Here is a 21,262-nt window from a genome sequence, read left to right as displayed (position 1 = left end):
GAATCTTTTATCTATCCAAATATCTAGCTGCAAACACCTCTGAAAAAAATGACTTCCCACTTCCATCTTCTCTCTCTCTGGAAAGCTTTTCTCACTGGCAAACCCTAACCCAGAAACACACAGAGAGGGGGGTTCTGGAAAATGTAGTCCTAGCCTTAGAAGTAACTGACAGTAGTACCAGGGAGACCACAGTGAGCTAACAAAAGATATACCCTGCATCTTGTGGCTTTGGACCATATTCCAGAGATCAAGCCATCATTTTTCTGTGATAAAAACACCGTATTTAGTTTTGCCTATTTTCCCCCTCCAGTCTTTCTACTTCTCTGACCTGTACCATTTCTGGACAAGTTGAAAGGAATAATGAAATCCTGGTTTTAGAAGATTTACTTGCTCATTGTGTTTAGATGTAAAAAGGACATGAAGATGTCTGTTTGACTTTCCATTCTTTTGGTACCATGATCTATTTGGGTGTAGAAGCAAGAGACAAAAGATCACAAAATCAAGTCTTTCTATAAATAATGAAAGAGGGGTCCCTGGGTGGCTCAGTCAATTAAGCCTCCAACTTCAGCTCAGATCATGATCTCACGGTTCATGGGTTCAAGCCCTACGCCAGGCTCTGTGCTGACAGCTCAGAGCCTGGAGCCTGGTTCAGATTCTGTCTCCCCCTCTCTCTGCCCCTCCCATGCTCATGCTCTGTCTCTCTCTCTGTCTCTCAATAATAAATAAATGTTAAAAAAAAAATTTAAAAAAAAGAAGTGAATCCTTGATGAAAGCAAAATTTAATGGCATTAACTGTTGGGGAAGTGGGTAAAGTCAACAAGGTATATACATATAATTGAAACATTTGTCTTTGAGATAAAAATAATTATAGGTTATCTACAGTTATAAATCTTTCCTATCTCAGATTTGACCTCATACTATCTTTTCCAAAAATACTTTTATTTTACTTTGAACATATTTATTTTAAATCATACAAGTTTACAGAACTCATTTTGTTATTTTAAGTGGAAATACTGAGTGTTCCTAAGCCATGTTTAAACTATAAGACCAAGTAAGACATTATTAGAATAAAATTATGCTAATGTTGAGAAGAACCTTTTAAGTAATAGCATCCAATGTCAGAATTAAAGAGATTTTAATTTATTTCATATTTGCTGAAAGGTAGTTTAAAGAATTATTGAAGAAAACAATGTTTCACTATATTTTATTTCATTACTAAAAATACAGATGATTATAAATGCAAAATAAACCTTTGACACTTAGTGTGTACTTATATGTTTACACTCTTATGAAAATGTAAGTACTAGAAGGGGTCCTGGGTGGCTCAGTCAGTCGGTTAAGCATCTAACTTCCACTCAGGTCATGATCTCAGAGTTTGTGAGTTCGAGCCCGGCATCGGGCTTTGTGCTGACAGCTCAGAGCCTAGAGCCTGCTTCAGATTCTGTTTCTCTCTGCCCCTCCCCTGCCCATGCTGTCTGTCTGTCTCTCTCTCTCTCAAAAGAAACATTAAATATATATATACATATGTATATATATATACATATATATATATACATATATATATATATAAAGAAAAATGCACTCTAGATAAAAATACTTTTTAAAATTTAATAATTAGAATTGAAATTCCTACAAAAATAGATGTAATAAAAATAGATATAATTTTAATATTTGTCTCTTTGTCACCTTTGCTCTGTAACAGCATAGCAACTTTATCAATAGCCTTATTAAATTAAATTTCAGTGTATACTTTTTAAGGCTAGAAGTTATAATCACTCAAGGATCTATTCTGAAATGTCTAAACTAACACTTTTAAATCTTTCATAAATATTTTCTAGATCCACACCAAGAACCCCATGCTACAATTACAATATTAATCAGTAGACTATCCATTTATAATAGATTTAATGGGCCTGTACATGCTAATAATGAAGAAATGTTATGGTTTACAGATTTTATATAAGAGCACTTCTTATGAAAGCTAATGACTCATGCAAATGAAAATAATGTTTTAGAAATATAATCTGAGTTTAGAAAAGCAAGTAATTTGATAAATTTATGGAGAAGACATTTAATTTTTCCTTACTTTTTGTTGATATTTTTACATTTATTAACTTTAAAGTGTTTCATTCAAAATCCATTTGGATAATACTTTGAAGATAATGACTGTTAGACAATTTAAGCAAAAGTACTTTAAAATGTGTACCTTTCAATTTTTGCCTTATAAATCATTCTCCAAAAAGAATTCAGATTGTAGACCTTATTTAGTATGCTCGGCTTTTTTGTGTTTATTCATGTTAACATTTAAATGAAATTTTTGAGTTGTCCAGTATTCTTATCCTTTCTTTGGTCCAGTATTTAAAATATGAACTTCTCTGTCTAAATTTTAAAATATGTCTACCAGCCCTTTATTCTAAAATATTAAAGTATCATAATCTTTTTGGTAGAATTTTAAATACATCTTATTTTTCACATTCACAAATTATAACATTTATCCAAATTGCAGCATAGATAATAAAATTTTAGATTTCAAGGACAAACTATTTGGAAATATTTGGAGCCTATAATGGAACATATATATATTACACACATTTTACAAATATCATTGAAACTATGTAATTGTTTTTAAAATATTTATGTGTTAGAGTTTAAACCAGGTATATTTATATTAGTTAAGTGAATGTAATATTTTGCTTTTCTTTGTGCAACTTTAATAATTCATTCCTTAGGGTATGTATGCCAGTTATTTCTAAAATGAGATCGAGTGACCTAAATTAATAAACATGTTAAATAGGGAAAAATAAATAAATACAAAAAACTTAAAAAAGAAACACTGTATTGTATCTACAATGTTATAAACTATAAGAAGTAAATACTAGGCAGTTATAAGATTGTATTTTTTAAAAAAAGAGGAATAGCCATTTGTTCATATAAAGCTTAGTAGATGATCTCCGTGGAATGTGTTAATTAATTCTTCTGTAATTGACTTTGAATAGCCCTGTAGCTGATATTTTCTCAGTCGCTGTTTGCCAATGATACAGAAAACATCAAGTCAATTCTTGTTTTTAGAAAAAGAAAAGCCTGACAGTCTTAACATTGCATAAATCCTCAACACTTTTATTCATCTGATGAAGTAGATGAAATGGTATATTTGTAAACAGCAGCAAAATAGAGTTGTGCCAAAGCCACTAATATTTAATACTGAATAAGAAACATGGGACGCCTGGGTGGCTCAATCGGTTAAGCATCTGACTTCAGCTCAGGTCATGATCTCACGGTTGATGGATTCAAGCCCCTCATTGGCTCTGTCCTGACAGCTCAGAGCCTGGAGCTTGATTCAGATTCTGTATCTTCCTCTCTCCCTGTCCTGCCCCACTCTCACTCTCTCTCTCTCAAAAATAAATAAACATTACCAAAAAATGTAAAAAGAAAAGAAACATAAAGCCTTTTCCTAAATACCTTCCATTTTTCATAAAACTCAGCCCTTTAATCCTGAAAATGGGCTGCAAGAACTGACCCTGTTGATTACTTTGTCAGTTTTTTCCCCTAGCTTTCAATTTGCCTCCCAAGGACCTCCTCATATAACTCTTTCTTGATCTTGAAAACAATGGACTGCATCATTGACACTGTGTCTTCTAATCATCTGTTCACAATGGCCTGGAATGCTCTGGAGTTTGCTGTGGACAAGTATGCTGGACTGCCACCCACCCCTGGTGTTGAAAATTGGACAACGGCTTTCAGTTTCCTTCATTTTCTATCTTGTCTCACTTTGGTGAAAACTGCCTCTCCTCTCTAAGGTATGAATCATCAAGTTGAGGTTTAAGTTTGATTGAACTCAATGAAAATGGTGACTTAGTAAAAGGATATAGAGAAATCTCACAGAGCTTTCTGTGAGGCAAGACATGAAGTTGGATTTAATGGGAACCAGAAAGCAATTAAGAAAAGAGATCCACTCTTTTACTGAAGCTGTATAGATTATCTCCTCTTGGCTTTTTTGTCAACCTCTACTTCTCTCTACCCATTGCTGTCTGTCCTTTATTGATCCACCTCAGGATCCAACATGGCCACCAAATCTACATGACAATCTTTCAGTTCCCATAGCAGCCACCCATTGGTTAGAAACCGTGTTGTTTAGTTCAAAAATCTTGAGTGAGAAAGACCTCAGAAAGTAATGAACAGTCAGAGGATTGGGTGGGCTTGAGCCAGTGTCCATCCCTGGGCAAACAGGCATGATTACAGCCAGAAAAGTCATATTGTGGGTGGAGCTGCCTGTGTTTAGGCTATGAGGAAGTTCATGTTCTGAGGTGGACATATAACTTCTGAGTACAGGAAGATCCCAGTATGCCAGAGTTTTCAGAATTTGATCTTTGTGATGCTGAAATTAATTGAGGTAAATAGGACAGAATAGGCCCCTATTCTTGAGAAGTTATGGTAATTCTAGGCAAAAAATTGTTGTCAAGGAAGATTTCTTATATTTGTTTCTGTTTTTTTTTAATTCATGTATTTAAGGCAGGTAAACTAAAGCCCGTGTGAACAAATATATCTGCTAAAGGACAGTGCTATGTATGATATTATCTCCAGTCAACATCCACTTTATTTTCGTAAATTATTCAGTAGCACACTATGAGAATTAGAAGTGTTTTCTTGATTTGAAGTAGATCAATTATGTGATTATCAAATTATCAGGCAAATGGAGAGAAAAAAAACCTAAAATGTATTGAACACATCAATTTTAACGTGTTTTTAACGGGATTTTAACCCATATTAATTATTTAGACCTCACAAAGCTTTTGAGATAGGAAGATTCTTCCCATTTTACAGATGAAGATCCTAAAGACCAGAATAGTCCATGATCTTGCTGCTCACATATTGCAGTGATTTTATTCGAATGCATATCTATCCGAAACCAAGGCCTATTATTTAACTTCATAGTACCACTTATTTAAAAAACAACAACAACAACAACAACAAGATTTTTCAATGGCTTCTAATGGCCCAAGACCACCTGATAATTTCAATAAAGTAGTCTATTTGGGTGTCTCTTTCCCTGTATCTTTTCAATTCACAGTATGGTCTGATAACAGAAAACTGTGCATGTTAAAATAAGACGTTTTAATTTATTCACTTATCCACCAAAAATAGGTATATTTTTTTTAATGGTTATTTATTTTTGAGAGAGAGAGTGCACGAGAGGGGGAGGGGCAGAGAGAGAAGGGGACAGAGGATCTGAAATGGGCTCTGTGGCTTTGTACTGACAGTAGGGAGCCTGATGTGGGGCTCAAACCCACAAACTGTGAGATCATGACCTGAGCCAAAGTTGTACACTCAACCAACTGAGCCACCCAGGTGCCCCATCTAGCAAAAATATTTTTGAAAGGAACATATTTCAAGAAGACTTTCTAAATTAGCAGCCTGTTTTATTTTAGCTGTGGAATATGCATCCTTATCTAGAAAGGTGTCTGAAAAGAAAGAGCTCTTTGCAGAGATAAGACTAAAGGCAGAGAAGCCACAGGACATTGAGCTGAGACTTTCGAATTGGGGGAGACTGACTTTAACTTCAGCCCCAAATCCTCACTCCACCTCTCCCCAGTGATATGGACTTGCACAGAGAGCCTCACCTCCTTCTATATTTAATTCTTTCATTTATAAGAGGTAAATAATATTTATTTCATGGGATTTTAAATCAAAAGTAAAATTTTTAGAAATGATTTTTCACAATGACTCTCATCTACTAAATGGCAAATATATGGGTTTTATTATTTTTATTTATATTTCTTCTATTCATATTTCTTATTTATTATTTTTGTTGCTAAAAATAAATCAGCGGAACCAGCTGAGAAAAGGACGATAAGTAGACTCCGTTATTTAGGTTTTCGGTTTTCTAGGGATTACTGTATATTAGTGTTTCTTGTTCCCTCATTAAAGAATTTACTTTAAAAAAAAAAAAGCATTGATGGAACAGTATGTGTGTTGCACACAAGATACAATAAGAGCCTGTGAATTTTTAAATCAAGTCTGGCATACAATTAGTAAGAACCAGACTAACAAGTTTTTAAAATCAGGCACATAATGACTAAAATTTGTGAGCCATGTGTGAGCCAGGCTCTGTTCTAAGTGGTGGACAAGGGTTCAGTTGATTGCTCCTGCTGGCTCGTCTGTGAGCAGTTACTCCTCACTCAACAGTTCTCCAGCCCTGAGCAACAGTCTTCCAGGGAAACCTCTGTGGGCCCTAAGCCCTTGTGTCTTCCCGGCCCCTTCCTCCACTTAAATATATTTAAAATGATATTCTACAGGTGGGTTGCTAAAAAGGCCAATATATTAATGTTATTTTTTAAAACATTTTCTTTGACCTAGAAGTTTATTTTTTCTTCTGATTTTAAAAGAAATTAAAACATTTTCTTGAGCCTTTAAAAGTACTGTGAACGCTATCACTGTGCCTCTTGTGCCCGATCAGAAATGTGGCCCTGCCTGCCACGGTGTGGTCGCCTGTGGCATACCAAGTCTGAGACCAGAGTACTTCTAAAATAACCACTGCGGATGCTCTGGGCGAATAAAAGAAAAGGAAGACAAACTAGATGGAATTTTCACTTTACATTTTTACTGTAAGGACCACCTTCCTTCTTCATTGGAGAAACACTTTGAACCTCAGTTAGAAGGCTTTTGTAAAACTTTCATAGATTTTTGCCTGCAGGTGGTGCCAGATCCTCAGTTCCCAGGAAACACACCAGACATGCAGAAGGACCACTTCAGTAAGAGAGCATATTAAATATTTAATGTAAACATGGCATTCTCCAAAATGGAAATTTTTTAGTAACACAACATCAGCCTTTCATGTGAGCCTTGAAGTCTTCATTACACCTGGTGGGTAATCAATAATAATAGCCCCTTGCCTGAGTGCAGTTAACAATTCATCCAAAGACTTGGTGGTTTACCCAATCTATACTAGAATTAAAATGGTTGTGAGTAGTATTAGTGTAAGAAGAGAACCTTTTATTTTCATATATACATTGAAGTTGGAAAATTCTAGCAATTCAGATTTCAAGTATTTAAAAATTATCCCCTTTTCCCCTTGTCATTAACAAAGAATCATAAGTCAATATATAGCACACCCTGAGAGAAAAAAAATAATCTTTCTAAAGCGTGCTTTGCTGAAAAGGCTCCTACTTGGCATCATCATTTTGCCTGAATTCAGTAGGGTCCCCACAGCTATGTGTCTTGTACATGACAACACCTGAAGAATCTTTGAGCTGACATACTATGAATCTGAGAAAAGTAATAAGCCTTACTGGATGCAAATATTGTAGTGAGAATAATCCCAATTTATTTTTCAGTTCCCTCAGATATATACTCAAAATATATAGAGTGGCTTCGGATATCAGACTTCAATCTTCCTCAGCATGGAATTGGTGGTAATCCTTGTTAATGTGGCCAAGAAATACTGTTATTATCTAATTTCAATTCTCATTCTAGGTTCCCGCGATCGTCATCTGTGTTCCTTGACTGCTTTGGCTCAGTGCTACCTAAACTGAGATGTTCCTTTTTTGGTTGAGGGCTCTGATTACAAACCAAAGGAGATTCGTAGGGTTTGCATATTCTATGGCCCCAAGTTGTATTTTTAGCTATCAAGACCTGTCACTCATTTCTAGCGAAGGCCTTGAGGCTGCCTTGATGTTGGTTAATAGAGTTGGCAGCTGAAGGATGCCTCATCCCTCTACGCTGACTGCTTTTTGTCATGTCAGTGTTCAGTGCTGATACATTCTTACTGTTGATTGACAATTTCTGAGCACTGTAAAAGGGGACAGGATTTTATTTCAAATCCCTTCTTGTGGTAATTGTCAACTCTTTCTTTGGAGTTGACTTATCTCTCCATATCAGAGTGAAGCCATGTCACAAACGTATCCTGCTGCAGCGTTACAAGTGAAATGAATAAAGCATTAATGATGATATATTTAGTCTGACCACTTCATTTCCTACACAGTGGCCTACATAGAAGAAAAGAATGGTTCAATCCAGGGAAAAAAAAAAGTCACAAGACAGCAGCAGAGCTTGGTGGAAAATGTGGGCACCTTTATAGAGAAAATCCATCATGTGTCACATGAGTCACAGACAAGTATTTTGAAAGAATATTTTAGTTTCATCTGTCTCCCCATAAAAGAAGAAATAGCTATAGGAAATGGAAATTTGCATTACCAGAACATAAAGCCTGAATTGCTCATTTTGAGTGTTGGCATATGGCTGTGTGCCTGGCTCTGCCGAGCAAGAGTGGGATTTTTCTAGAGCCATATGGTTGAATCAAGAAGGGCAGCGGGCTAGAGCGGACAGAAGGCAGTTTACAGTTAATGATAAAGTCCTGATGCATAATGTATTCTAAAAAGCTTCCAACGTCAGATTCACATTAAAAAGGGGGAGCCTGCCAAGGAATACGTTGGTGTTTTTTTCCACCTGAATTGAGAAAACAAAGATCCCAAACAGAACATTACCTGTGAGCTTTGTTTAGATGACCTAACCTTCCTATCACTGTTAAGCCAAGCAATTAGGAGAAAATTCCTATTTCTAATTGTTTTGAACACCATTATATTCTTCCAAGTGAATAAATATTGAGTTTCCACTAAAACTGACAAATCCTTTACCAACACATGCAGGCAGGCAGATTACAGGCTTGGTCAGTCCCCATTACTAAGCGCCAGTGATACAACTTGCTAGAAAGAGCAAATTGGTAGGCTCCCCACCCCTTGGGGAATATTAAGAAGACAAGAGTGGTTGAAACCAAAATGAATAATCAGCTTGTAACTTCTGATAGAATACTCATGCCGGAAATAATACATGAGAGATTTTAACTAATGAGGCTCCAAGCTTTTTGTAAAAGCCGCATTGCAATTAATTAATTTGATTGCTACTCATTATTTTTTTAAAAAGCAAAGTAAATTCTTTATTATAGGCATAAAACTGTCAGAAAAGAGCAAACAGTCTTATACTACCATATTATAGTTCTTATGCGAAAGCAGATAAAATATTTAAGACTAGCTTTATTATTGTTAAGCTGTGCATGTAGTTGAAATTGGCATGCTATCATGGATACCTTAGCTAATGTATCATAACAATTAACAAATGAAAATTAAAATCAAGATGTGAACTTTTCGTTGAGGATCAAATTTAAGGATTATCACATCTATTTTAAGAGTAGTCCTATGAAATGGGGAACAGTCAGTGAAAATTTTGAGAAATACGGCCATTTAAGAAACTGCATGGAGGTTTAAAATAATACCCTCTCATACTTTACTCTTCTGATAATTTATTTTAATTATTAGTATAATTCTACTGCCAAATGTTTATTGTGGGACAGTTCCCAATATGAAAAAATAAAAATTAATAAATACTATTTTAAGTGACTATCAATATGAAAAGTTAAATTATTACACACTCATCTATACAATTTCTATACACCCAATGAAACTGATTCATGAAGAACTGTGTCTTGTATTTTGTGGCTATGTTATATCAAGTGAAAAAGGTGAGGAGGCAAATTTCCAGGCAGTGATTATAGTACATTCTTATTTAAGATGCATATATGTTTGCATCTGTGTAAACACACATGTATATTTTTAATAACAGAAAATTTCTAAAAAGACAAATATTAAATGTTTAAAATTGGCTGCCTCTTAGATAGGATTAGAAGCTTGAGGGTGAGATTTTACTTACTATTTCATATATATTTATACTGCTCCAAATTTTTATCTTATTTGTGATCGTATTAAATAAGTGATCTTATTTTTGTAATTTATATTTTTGTAGAATCTCCAGTTAGCCCCAAACAATGCAGCTTTCTTGAAATAGGAATTGAAAATCAAAGAACCAATATATAGTTTTCTTCAACTGAAAAGGGTAAATAAAAATTAATTAAAAATGTAATGTTTTTTTGTATAAAATTTTAGCCATAGTACTTATACTCTTTTCAGAGAAAAGATTTTGCTAATTCATTATTGCGTATGTATTTAACTTGGAAACCATTGTATTTAAATTAGGGAGAATGGTTTACAGTCCCAGGAGTCTTATCATAAGATTAAAATTAATTGCTCAGAATTTTCATATGAGGCCAAACTGGACAGGTAATCAGTCACAGGCTAATGTTATTAGCTTGATTCATGTATCAAACTGTATTTCTAATACTATCAAGCAAGGGGTAGGCAGGAGAGAAATATGCTACATATCAAAATGATGAAACCAAGTTCTTTTGTTTGCATTAGTTCTAATATTTAGAGGTCACATTTACAGCTAAGAGTTGAGCTTATTACCTGAATAATGCAACCAAAGAGCTCCCATTTGCCTAAGTTTATGGGAGCAAATACACCACAAAATAATGTTTTATACCTATAAGTTGTAGAGTGCCTATCATGTAAAAATTTTAGAACCTTCAAAGGAATGACTTAATGATACTTTAAAATGAATTCATGAACATTTTGCTTTACAGGTAGAATTAAAATGCTCTTTTATTTTATATATATAGTATGAGGCAGGCAGAGATGGAGCAACCTTCCCAAAGACTGATAAATCAAATGAAACACAATAGTTACTTTTCAGTAGAAACTAAAGTTGTCAGAGGTCAGTCTATAAGCTAGGCAGAGATTTGTTTTGTTTCAAAAGATGACCAGTACCTTTCTTTTTGAAAAAAATGTTATATTTCATGCATGCAAAAGAAAACAGTATTATATGTCTGAAGTTATAAAACGTTCCAAAATGGACACCTGCAACTCAATCATCCAGTCCAGAAATATGCAACGTCAATATGATTGCAACTACTTCTATGCTCCTCTTGTGACCCTGCTTCCTCCCCGCCCCAAACTACTGCCCTGAATTTCATTTGTTATCTGTACCAGGCAGCCTGTAAGATGCCTGCCAGTAGCTACCACTTTCTCGTATTCATACCCTCATGTAATCCCCTTCTTTTGAGGGTGGGCTACACTTAATGATTCACTTTTTTACAAACACAATATGAGAGAAGTAATGGCTGTCACTTCTTAGGTTATAGAATAACTATAGCTTCTCTTCTCTCCCTACCTCCTTTTCTCTCCCCTTTCCCCCTCTCCTCTCACCCACCCCACCCCCCTTGTTCTGTGGCTTGCTCTGAGGAAAGCCAATTGCCATGCGGTCAGTTTACCTATGAAAAGGTAGTAAAGAATGAGAAAGGCCAGGCAGCACGGAGTCCTTCAGTCCAACAACCCAGACAATCACCTGTGATTTTGAAGTGGATCATCCCCAAGTCAAGCCTTGAGATGAGACCACAGCCCCAGGCATCACCCTGATTGCAACCTCAGAGAGACCCGGAGACACAGGCACTCAGGTAAACCAAACTCAAATTCGTGACCCACAGGAAATAAAATATAATAAATGTGTGCTATTTTGAGATACTATGCTTTAGAGTGATTTGTTAGTCAGCAGTAAAGAACCCGTATATTATTCTTGCCTTGTATAAAGTTTTAATAAAGAGCACAAAGTATATTAATTTCTGCTCAAGCAAACTCTTAATTTGTGTTGTTCAGGTCTTCACCTTACAAGTTTTTTAGCTGCTTAATTTTCTAATTTAGAAAAGTACTGAAATTTCTTTTTATCATTTTTGTAGTTGTCTCTTTCTCCCTGTAACTTTATCAATTCGACTTTATATTCTCGAAGCCATTAAATTAGATGCTTAAGGTTCTAGTATAGTAAGCCTTTGATCAGGCAGCATGTTATGGTGGTAAGTGCATGGACTCTGGAGACATACTGCCCTCTGGATTTGAATCCTAACCTTACTTCTTATTAGCTGAGTGACCTTGAACAAATGACTTAACCTGTATCCCTTAATTTCCTCACTTGAAAAATGGAAATAGAAATAATGCCTACATGGCAGGATTGAAATGAGGTTTAAATAAGTGAATACTTACAAGCCCATAACAGAAGTTGACACACAGTAAATGTTCTGACTTCTTTATTCCTAATAATGCTTTTTGCTTAATGGTTATTAAAGGTTACTTATATGTTATTTTGATAGCTACTCTATCTTTTTTTAAAAGAAGGATGTTCCTGGGGGGGGGGGGGGGAATCCTCCTGATTAATCTTTTTCTACTATATTTTCAACCTTTCTTTCTCCTTAGGTTTTATGCCTAATTGAATTCAATGTGTAGCTGGATTTCTTTTTTAAAATACAGTTAGTCTTTCAACTGGAAAGAAGTACTCTGACATTTCTATCATTTTGTTTTTTGCTAGTTGTCCCATTTTTACTATTCCCCCCCTTTCTTTTTTTATTTTAAATTGACTGAGATATTATATTTATTTGATTCTTGGTTCATCTTTTCCCTTCAACTGGCTTGGGAGTAATATATGTTATATTTTGATCCTTTTGATTATTGCCTTTGAAATTCTCAATTGATGAACAAAATAAAAATCACTCTTCACTCTCATTTCAAAAAACATAAGAGACCTTTTCTTATTCCAAGTTACATGTTATTGTTGTATTTTAATGTTATCCTCTTTTATATCCTAAATTAGAAGTTATTACTGTTACTTTATAAAGACAGTTATTTGCTTAAATTTAGTTAAATGTTTATCAATTTACTCGCTATTCTGTCTTGCCTCGTGACCTTCTTTTTGCAATCAATTTTCTTCCTCCTGAAGTACATTCATTTTGAAGCTCTTTTAGTGACAGTCTTGATGGTAAACATTGTTTTTATCTCAAAGTACTATTGTGATTCCCTCATACTTGAAAATAATTTTTCTGGATACTTTATTCTACGTTCATAGTTATTTTCTTTCTATACATTGAACTAGGATTCCAGTGTTCTTAAAATTTGTTATTGATCTAATTGTTGTTACTTTATTTTATTGTGGCTCTTTTCCCTTTTTTTCTCTTTTTAGTTGGTATTCAGTAGTCTGACTACAAGGTGTCAGAATGTCAGCTTATTTTTTATTTATACTGATTGATAATATTGTTTCCCCTGTCTATGGATTCATGCTGTACCTACTCAGAAGATTGTTACAATGATTAAATTAGTTAACAAATGAATGCCAAATGCCCAGCACAGAGAAAATGCTATATGTGTGTTTTCTATTAGTACTGGAAAATGACTACTTTTATTATCATCTCCTTTAATATTGTCTCCCCCCATTATTTGTATTCTTTCCTCTAGAATACCCATTAGAAATATAAGACATTTGTCTATTACATTCCTCATGTCAATTACCTAATATTTCTTATTTTCCAAATCCTTATCTCTCTGTGCTAGCAGATAATTCTACCAACCTATCACTAAATCACTACTTATCTTTTAAATTTTATCTAATCCGACTTTTAACCCATCTGTTCTGGTGCTTAGTCATTATCTGCCTGACTGTGTGCCCTGTTATTGATCTTTAGATTGCCTCACCTTGGCTCCCTGCCCTGTAGCTTCTGATGGGGCCAGGACAGTGGAAGTTGGAAGCAGTACGTCTAACATTAGGAGGAAAGAGACCTCAGGGTACTCAGTCTCCGCAACCTGCCCCCCCCCCGCCCCCCGTGTTATCATAACACTCACATTTTAATGGGGTTTATATTTTACTTCTTTCTGAAGCTGGGATTTATTCTTTGATATACGAAAGACACAAAAACGCAAAGGCTGTTTTTCCTCAAACAAGAGTGAATTGAATTCTTCAGAATCATGACCGACTCCCAAATAAACCAGGAAAAACAAAACATTTTTGCTTCACCTGAATATTGCCATGCCCGTCATCACTGGGTGTTTTATGTGAGATTACTTCAACAATGTTAAAGATAAATAAGCAGATCCTTTTCCACTCCAAATTAGAGAAGCAGAGCAATTCTCTTTAGATGTAGCACATCTGGTAACAGAATAGGCATTGTTGAATGAAGACAGGGAATATGATTAAAAAAAAAAAAAAAAAATTTTAAATGCTTAGAGATTTGGCATAATGCATCCAAAAGGTTTAGGAAAGGAACAAATAAAGACTGCTGAAAAGTGAATTTCTAAGCTGAAATGTTTTTTTTTTTTCCTTGCTGACATAAAAAGCAGATGCTAATGATAAAAATACTTTGCTACTTTTCTATATACTTCTATGACTTATCTGCAGGCAGTTACTACAATATTAAGGACACATGTAAGGTAGAAAGACTGTAAGTTAACTTTTAGATTTAAGAAACAACAGAATTTTATTTTATTTATTTATTTTTTTTAACATTTATTTATTTTTGAGACAGAGAGAGACAGAGCATGAACAGGGGAGGGGCAGAGAGAGAGGGAGACACAGATTCTGAAACAGGCTCCAGGCTCTGAGCTGTCAGCACAGAGCCCGACGCGGGGCTTGAACTCACAGACCATGAGATCATAACCTGAGCCGAAGTCGGATGCCCAACCGACTGAGCCACCCAGGTGCCCCATGAAACAACAGAATTTTAAAAACTGAAGAAACTAATTATATACTGTAAAGGAAACTGCTGCATCAGCACAAAACTTCATCCCCCCATATCTATTTTACAAACTTTCCCTGACCATCTAAATTTAATAAGTGTGAGAACAGGCATGGCCATAGTCCAGGCTCATTTTTAGTTTCCCTACCAAACTCAGTAAAACTGAAGCATGTGTACATCATCTCCAGAACTTCTTTACTCTCTCCACACTCCTAGTTTGAGTTAGTAGCTGGAAAGCTTAACCAACTCCCCTGTCCTGCCCAATGATCATCTTACAAATCCTTACCTGTAATAATGTCGCCAAAGTCCTTGAGACCAGAAATAACCAATTCAGTTTGTCCAAAGCCCCTCTAACCAGCCCTCCATCCTTGAACTTTCCTTTTGACCTACCTGTGCTTTTAACCACCATACAATGACAGAAGTAACATAGTAATGAAATCTAGTGTGACAGCTGTTGACCTTGATATGCATGTTTTTAGTTGTTAGGTCAAAGATGTCTTATTACTTACATAAAGAAAATTACCTGTAATATTTCAGCACATGTACGATGTTCAACATATAATAACAGTTCAATTATTAAATTATAAAACATTTAAATCAGGAAAGAAAAAAATCTATTGAGATCTGCTCCATGACAAAGTTTAGAAAGTACTAGTATTCTTGTTTTAGAGTTGGCAAATTAAGCTTGTTTCAGAAACGCTAGATTTATCTAAACAGAAACCTTAAATGCAGAGTATTATTGACTAATGCAACAGTGTACTACCTTTGATAATATGACACTTAAATGGAGATTTGCTTCAAATCAAGGAAGGCATACAATGGGTGTTTTGAAAGAGCTGAGGACAGGGCAAGTATGAATATTTCTAAAGCCAAACCTAGAATTTATTCTAATTTTAAACAAATTGACTAGAGAATGACATGAAGGAAGAAATGTGAAACAGCACTCTGTGTTGCTTCAAGTTAGATGGGGAAAAATATGAAAAAATGTACCTGTCTTGAAAAATATATAACTGAACTCTGCAAACTCAGTACTGTTTATCAATTATTAAGGATACATATAAAAGGAATTATTCAGCATACGTTTCTTCTCCCCTCTGCCATATAGTTTTAAAGGTTCTTTGTTCCTTCTGATTTATTGTCCTCTTTGTGCATTCCAGCCCCAAAGTCATAGTTAAGGGGACAGCTAAAATTAAGGGACTAAGGAATAGTCTGCCAATCTTTGCCCTTTGGTTAGAAGGCTGCCATAAAGCAAATGAAAAATGAAGCATCATTAAGAATAAATTGTAGGTTTTGAATATGTTTCCTTTATTCTCAAAATGGTTTTTCTTTTTTGAGAATCATCTCTTTCCATTTGAATTGGCTTGTATTATAAGCTGATTGTGGCATTCTGTTTTCATCTGAGTCTGCCCAGATGTTCCTTCCATTTACAGGAAAAATTTCTACTTCACAATCAAAATTCTGTATTTATAAGCCCTATCTGATGAGTTAGGTTTCAAAGTCCTAATAAGTTTCAGAAACTTTTTTTTCTTTGACTCTACATTTTGTTTTCTAATTTAAAAAGAAATTTTGTCGGTTTTTTTGTTGTTGTATTGAGCTTTGAAAGTTTTATCACATTTTATCAATCAGTATAGTTTTACATTTCAAAACAGCATCTTTATGTTAAAAACTGTAACCTGAATATTCAGCTTTAAGATGTGTTAATAGGAGGGCGCCTGGGTGGTTCAGGGCTGAGTGTCCAACTCTTGATTTCAGTTCAGGTCATGATCCTAGGGTCATGGGATCAGGATCAAGCCCCACATTGGGCTCTGTGCTGAGTACGGAGCCTGCTTAAGATTCTCTCTCCGAGGCGCCTGGGTGGCTCAGTCAGTTAAGCGTCCGGCTTCAGGTCATGATCTCACACTCTGTGAGTTAGAGCCCCACGTTGGGCTATGTGCTGACAGCTCGGAGCCTGGAGCCTGCTTCAGATTGTGTCTCCCCTTCTCTCTGCCCCTCCCCTGCTCATGCTCTTTCTCTCTGTCTCAAAGATAAATAAAAACATTAAAAAAAAATTTTTTTAAATTCTCTCTCTCTCCTCTGCCCATCTCCCCTGCTCACACTTACTCTCTCTCTCTCTCTCTCTCGATTAAAAGAAAAAAATTTAAATGTGTTAATAGTTTTATTTTTACTTTTTGTTTCCATCGATTATTACTATGGTTGGAAGTTTTAGTAGTTTCTTTCTGATTATATTCAATTAATAAATGCAAAAAACCATATATAAATATGAATTAAATATCACAGTGAGCTGAGTAAATGATGAATATACATGTATAATTATGCGTGTAAGTCAGGCGGAAAAAATAAAACCTAATCTTTCAGCATCATTATTAAAAACAATTTTAATCAGGAGCACCTGGGTGGCTCAGTTGGCAAGCGGCTGTCTCTTGATTTAGGCTCAGGTCATGATTTCACTGTTCTGAGTTCAAGCCTGATGTTCGGGCTCTGTGCTGACAGTGCATAGCCTGCTTGGTATTTTCTGTCTCCCTTTCTCTCTGCCCCTCCCTTGGTTGCTCGTGTGTGCTCTCTCTCTCTCAAAAATAAATAAATTAACATTTTTTAAAAAGGCAATTTTCATCAAAATTTCACTAAATAATTCCAAGCTAAATCAAAATCAGTGTAGTTAAAGTATATATTTAATAAGGACCTCAAAATAAAATAAAACTAAAAGGAACATTCTATCTCCCACGCATGATATATTTTTGACCTATTTTTATGTTGATCGTAAGAAAAAAGCAACTTTTCCAGTATCATTTAGTCTCCTAATGTCTGGATGTTCCTTGTTCCTTGAAAGGCAATATGTAAGAACTTCTCAAACAGGCAAAGCAATTTGTCAAAAAATACTCTTAGGCTTATACCAAAAATCTCAAAAATTTGGTATAAAGCTAAGTTCACAGATTAAGAAACATTAATGAACTAAATTTAGAAAAAACTTTTCCAAGATCCTTTTATGTTATCTCAAAATGGGCTTTTAGAATTTAAATAAACACAAGTCTTAAATTGATGTATCAATAAACTGCTTTATTGTGGTGATTATTTTGCAACATATATAAATATGGAGTCATTATGTTGTACCTCTGAAACTAATATGTCAATTATATCTCAGTAAAAAATTAAATAAAGAGATATACTACTTTGATCATTGGAATTACAGTTATACTGAGGAACAGAAATAAGGGATTTCTTGATTGAACTAAACACAGATTAATAAAGGTAAATATAGTCAATATTATATGTACCTTATGTAGTGCATAGTAAATATTTAATGTTATCATATATATGTACACTATATATAAAATAAATGTAAAAGATAAATAGGAAAAAGGCAAATAAAGATAACAAATTCAGAATAATTTTTTATACATGATACATATCTAATATGACAGGATCTCATTTTCTATGAATGCACCCAGATTCAAAATTATTTAAAACTTGTCTCAATTTGGATATTTAATAGTAGACCCAGGAGCACTTCTAGTCACAGATAAAGAATGAGGTATCCCAAACAAAGAATGAGGTATTTTACATATCAAATTTATGGGGTGAAATAAATACTGGCACAGCAAAGATTATGAAATATTTACTACTCTTTAATTATAGTATTATTTTTATTACAATATGATTTTTCTATACAAACCATAGAAAGATCTTCAGAGTTACATGAAATTATGTAAGAAAAAAAGTTAATTAGTGCCCAAAGCTAAATAATAAATGTTGTTAAATCTAACACTAGAACTAATCATTGTTCAAACACCTAAATGTGCACTAAATTAAGGTAACAACCAAAATTTATTACTCACAACAATCTAAGGGGCACAGTACAAAATTAATACTTATTTACCTTTTATTTTTAAACATTTATTAAACATGAATTTAATACATTATATTAAAAAAGATATTAAATGTTAGTATTCTGTAAGAATTAGCATGAAATATTCTTTAACTTAGGGAACACAGAAAATTCAGTTTCAAAGCAAATGTCATCATAACTCTGTATAAGCTCTAGGTCAGTTAGTGTGTCTCAGTTCCTTGAGATGCACATATCAATTCAAACCAATGTCATATAATCTGGGCAAAATCCTAGAGGAAGAGTGGAATTGTTGTTGCTCTTGTACAGGTCATTCCTTCCTGTACACATGGCATTTACCCAATAATTGCACTATTTCTCTCTCCCTCTCCAACTAAACCAATAATGCAAGATTTGCAAGGAACAGAAATTTTGCTCAACAATGACAGTGCATATAGTAAATAAGAACCTTTAATTGGACATACTTGTTCTTGGACATTTCTAGAGCCACCCATACCACTAAGGTTTGCTTATTCATCAATGTATACACTACACAGAATTCAGTCTTCCACGCTCTCATTGCCACCTTTTGTTCTAGTCTTTGGCCTTTCCTTCTGTTTTTGTTTTTGTTTTTGTTTTACTTGCAAGCATAGGGAAAAAAATGTCCTCTCTTTCTCTTACGCAGAGTAGTGAGCCTTCTCTTTGTGTTGACTTGGCCCCTGCTGAGTATCCCTTTCTATCCTAAATAGCTCAAAAAGGTCTTTTCCTTGATGGTGGCAGTTCCTTCCTACTAAGGATTCAATTGGCAACTGTTGGGATCCAATGTTCTCCCTAATGTGCATACATTTGTAATTACATGACCCAGAGTTACTCACAAATCCATTGTTTCATTTGAGGAAAACAAAAATATTGGCCAACTATGGTAGAAAAGAAACCAGGTCTTGTCCACAAGTAGCCTACAAAATAGGATGGTAGAAAAGAATTTCTCAGACCAGTTATAGGATCACTGGGATCAAAGTCAGGACTTTACAGAAGCCATACCTCCCACGTCTTAATATCCAAATATGGAGGAAAGGAAAACGTCTTCAGGTATTCCCTAGAAGTTGATGGGAGGCTAATGTCTGGACTCTTGCACTGGCAGGAAGGACTGTCCAGGGTACATCAGCAAGTACAAGAGAATAATGAAGACTCTCCCATTGCACAACCACCCTGCCACAGTGTGCCATCCTCCAGGATCTTGTCCTAGTAGTCAGTGCCCTCTTTACCCTCCAGGCTCTTTCCTCCTTCCCCCATGACAAGAGGCGGAACTACTTGGCAGTTGAACTGCTTTAAAATCACAGACCAATTTTTGTTAACCCTTTTAGTCCCAGCTCGCGTTTTATTCCCTTTATAGTTATTTCCTGGCTTGTGTATCTCCATTCCTAGAACCTTGTGCACATTTTAGCTGTCTCTGCTTTCATACTTTATTATAAACTCTGAACACCAATCATCATTCCTTGCGTATAGGAGATGATCAGAAATGCCTGGTGGATTCATGAAGGAGTCAACAGAGCATGTTAGTTCTAGTTAAACATACATTGACACAAGATTTTAAAAATTCAATTAGCATGTGGTTAATAAACACTTGGTTACTATGATAAATTGATACTCTCTTAAGGAGATCATGTTCTTTATTAGAAAACATTTTAAAACTTATAAAAATGAGCTGTGATTTTTATAAGTGATTCCAATATTAGCTTTTATTTGATTGAAATGCTGTTATACAATTTAAAAAGAGGCCTAATCCTCAGTTACCCAGTGCAAATGGTCAGGCCATCAGTTTTCACCATACTGAAATTTAATAACAGTGTAGAATTGTTGTTCTGAAGAGGCTCTAAAGTCAAATTACAAGTCATTTTACAAGAACTGTATTCTCACTGTGATTGAAAATATTTGTTAGAGGGGCACTTGGGTGGCTCAGTCGGTTAAGCATCCGACTTCGGCTCAGGTCATGATTTCCTGGATTGTGGGTTCAAGCCCCGCATCAGGCTCTGTGCTGACAGCTCAGAGCCTGGAGCCTGTTTCAGATTCTGTGTCTCCCTCTCTCTCTGCCCCTCCCCTGTTCACACTCTGTCTCCGTCTCAAAAATAAATAAACATTAAAAAAAAAAAATTTTTTTTAAAGAAAAAAAAGAAAATATTTCTTAGAAGAAACGTAGCTTAAATTTGAACAATTTTTTAGCTACAAAGTGTTACTTTTCAATTAAAGGAAACTGAATGTTGTTTTTAGGCTCTGAGTGACCCAGGAGTGGACAAGTGCAATGAGAAACTACAAAGATTTTTGTGTGTGCAAAGTTTAGTCTGTATTTGAAGAGAAACTGATTATTTTCTATCTTCATAATAGAGGATAAAGAATTAAGAGTGTTATTCCAGCCGTATTTATTGACACATGATTTTTTTCCTTCAAATTACTCTGGTTTGTGCATGTAACCACCATAACTTTTACGTTTTATTGTGGTTTTCCATTGGCAGTTTTTAAAGCTTTTCCAGTGCCAAGAGGGAAAGAGATGGCAACATTCTGGATTTATAGGGGTTGAAGGCTTCTTTAAATACTTTTGGGCTTCTTCAGTATGGACTGATTTAAGAATTGGATGTTGTAAGGCCATGATTTTCTTCTTTCCATACCTTAATGGCAATTATCACCAGCCAACCAATGACACAATCCTTGTATCATATCCCATATCTCTCAAGTGCCAGTGATATTATATAAGCCCACACATCACTTTCCACCTTATGTCACCCCAGTTCATATAGGTGAAGATCTCACTGATACTACAACATCCCAGGGACAGTCACATCCTATTTGCCACCAGCAATGGAACCCTGTTGGCATTTACATGGTGAGTGATCCAATCCCACTATTGTGTCCCAAGGATTTACTTTTGGTACTGTATTAATTTCACTTCTCCCCACCCCCAAGTATAGTCTAAAACAAGGATTTGAGTTCAAGTAGTTTATTGGAAGGTGGAT

This window comes from Panthera onca, chromosome A2, assembly GCF_046562875.1.
Source record: "Panthera onca isolate mPanOnc1 chromosome A2, mPanOnc1 haplotype 2, whole genome shotgun sequence".
NCBI lineage: Eukaryota > Metazoa > Chordata > Mammalia > Carnivora > Felidae > Panthera > Panthera onca.
The sequence above is the reverse complement of the archived record's forward strand: the minus strand, read 5'-3'. Positions refer to the sequence as shown.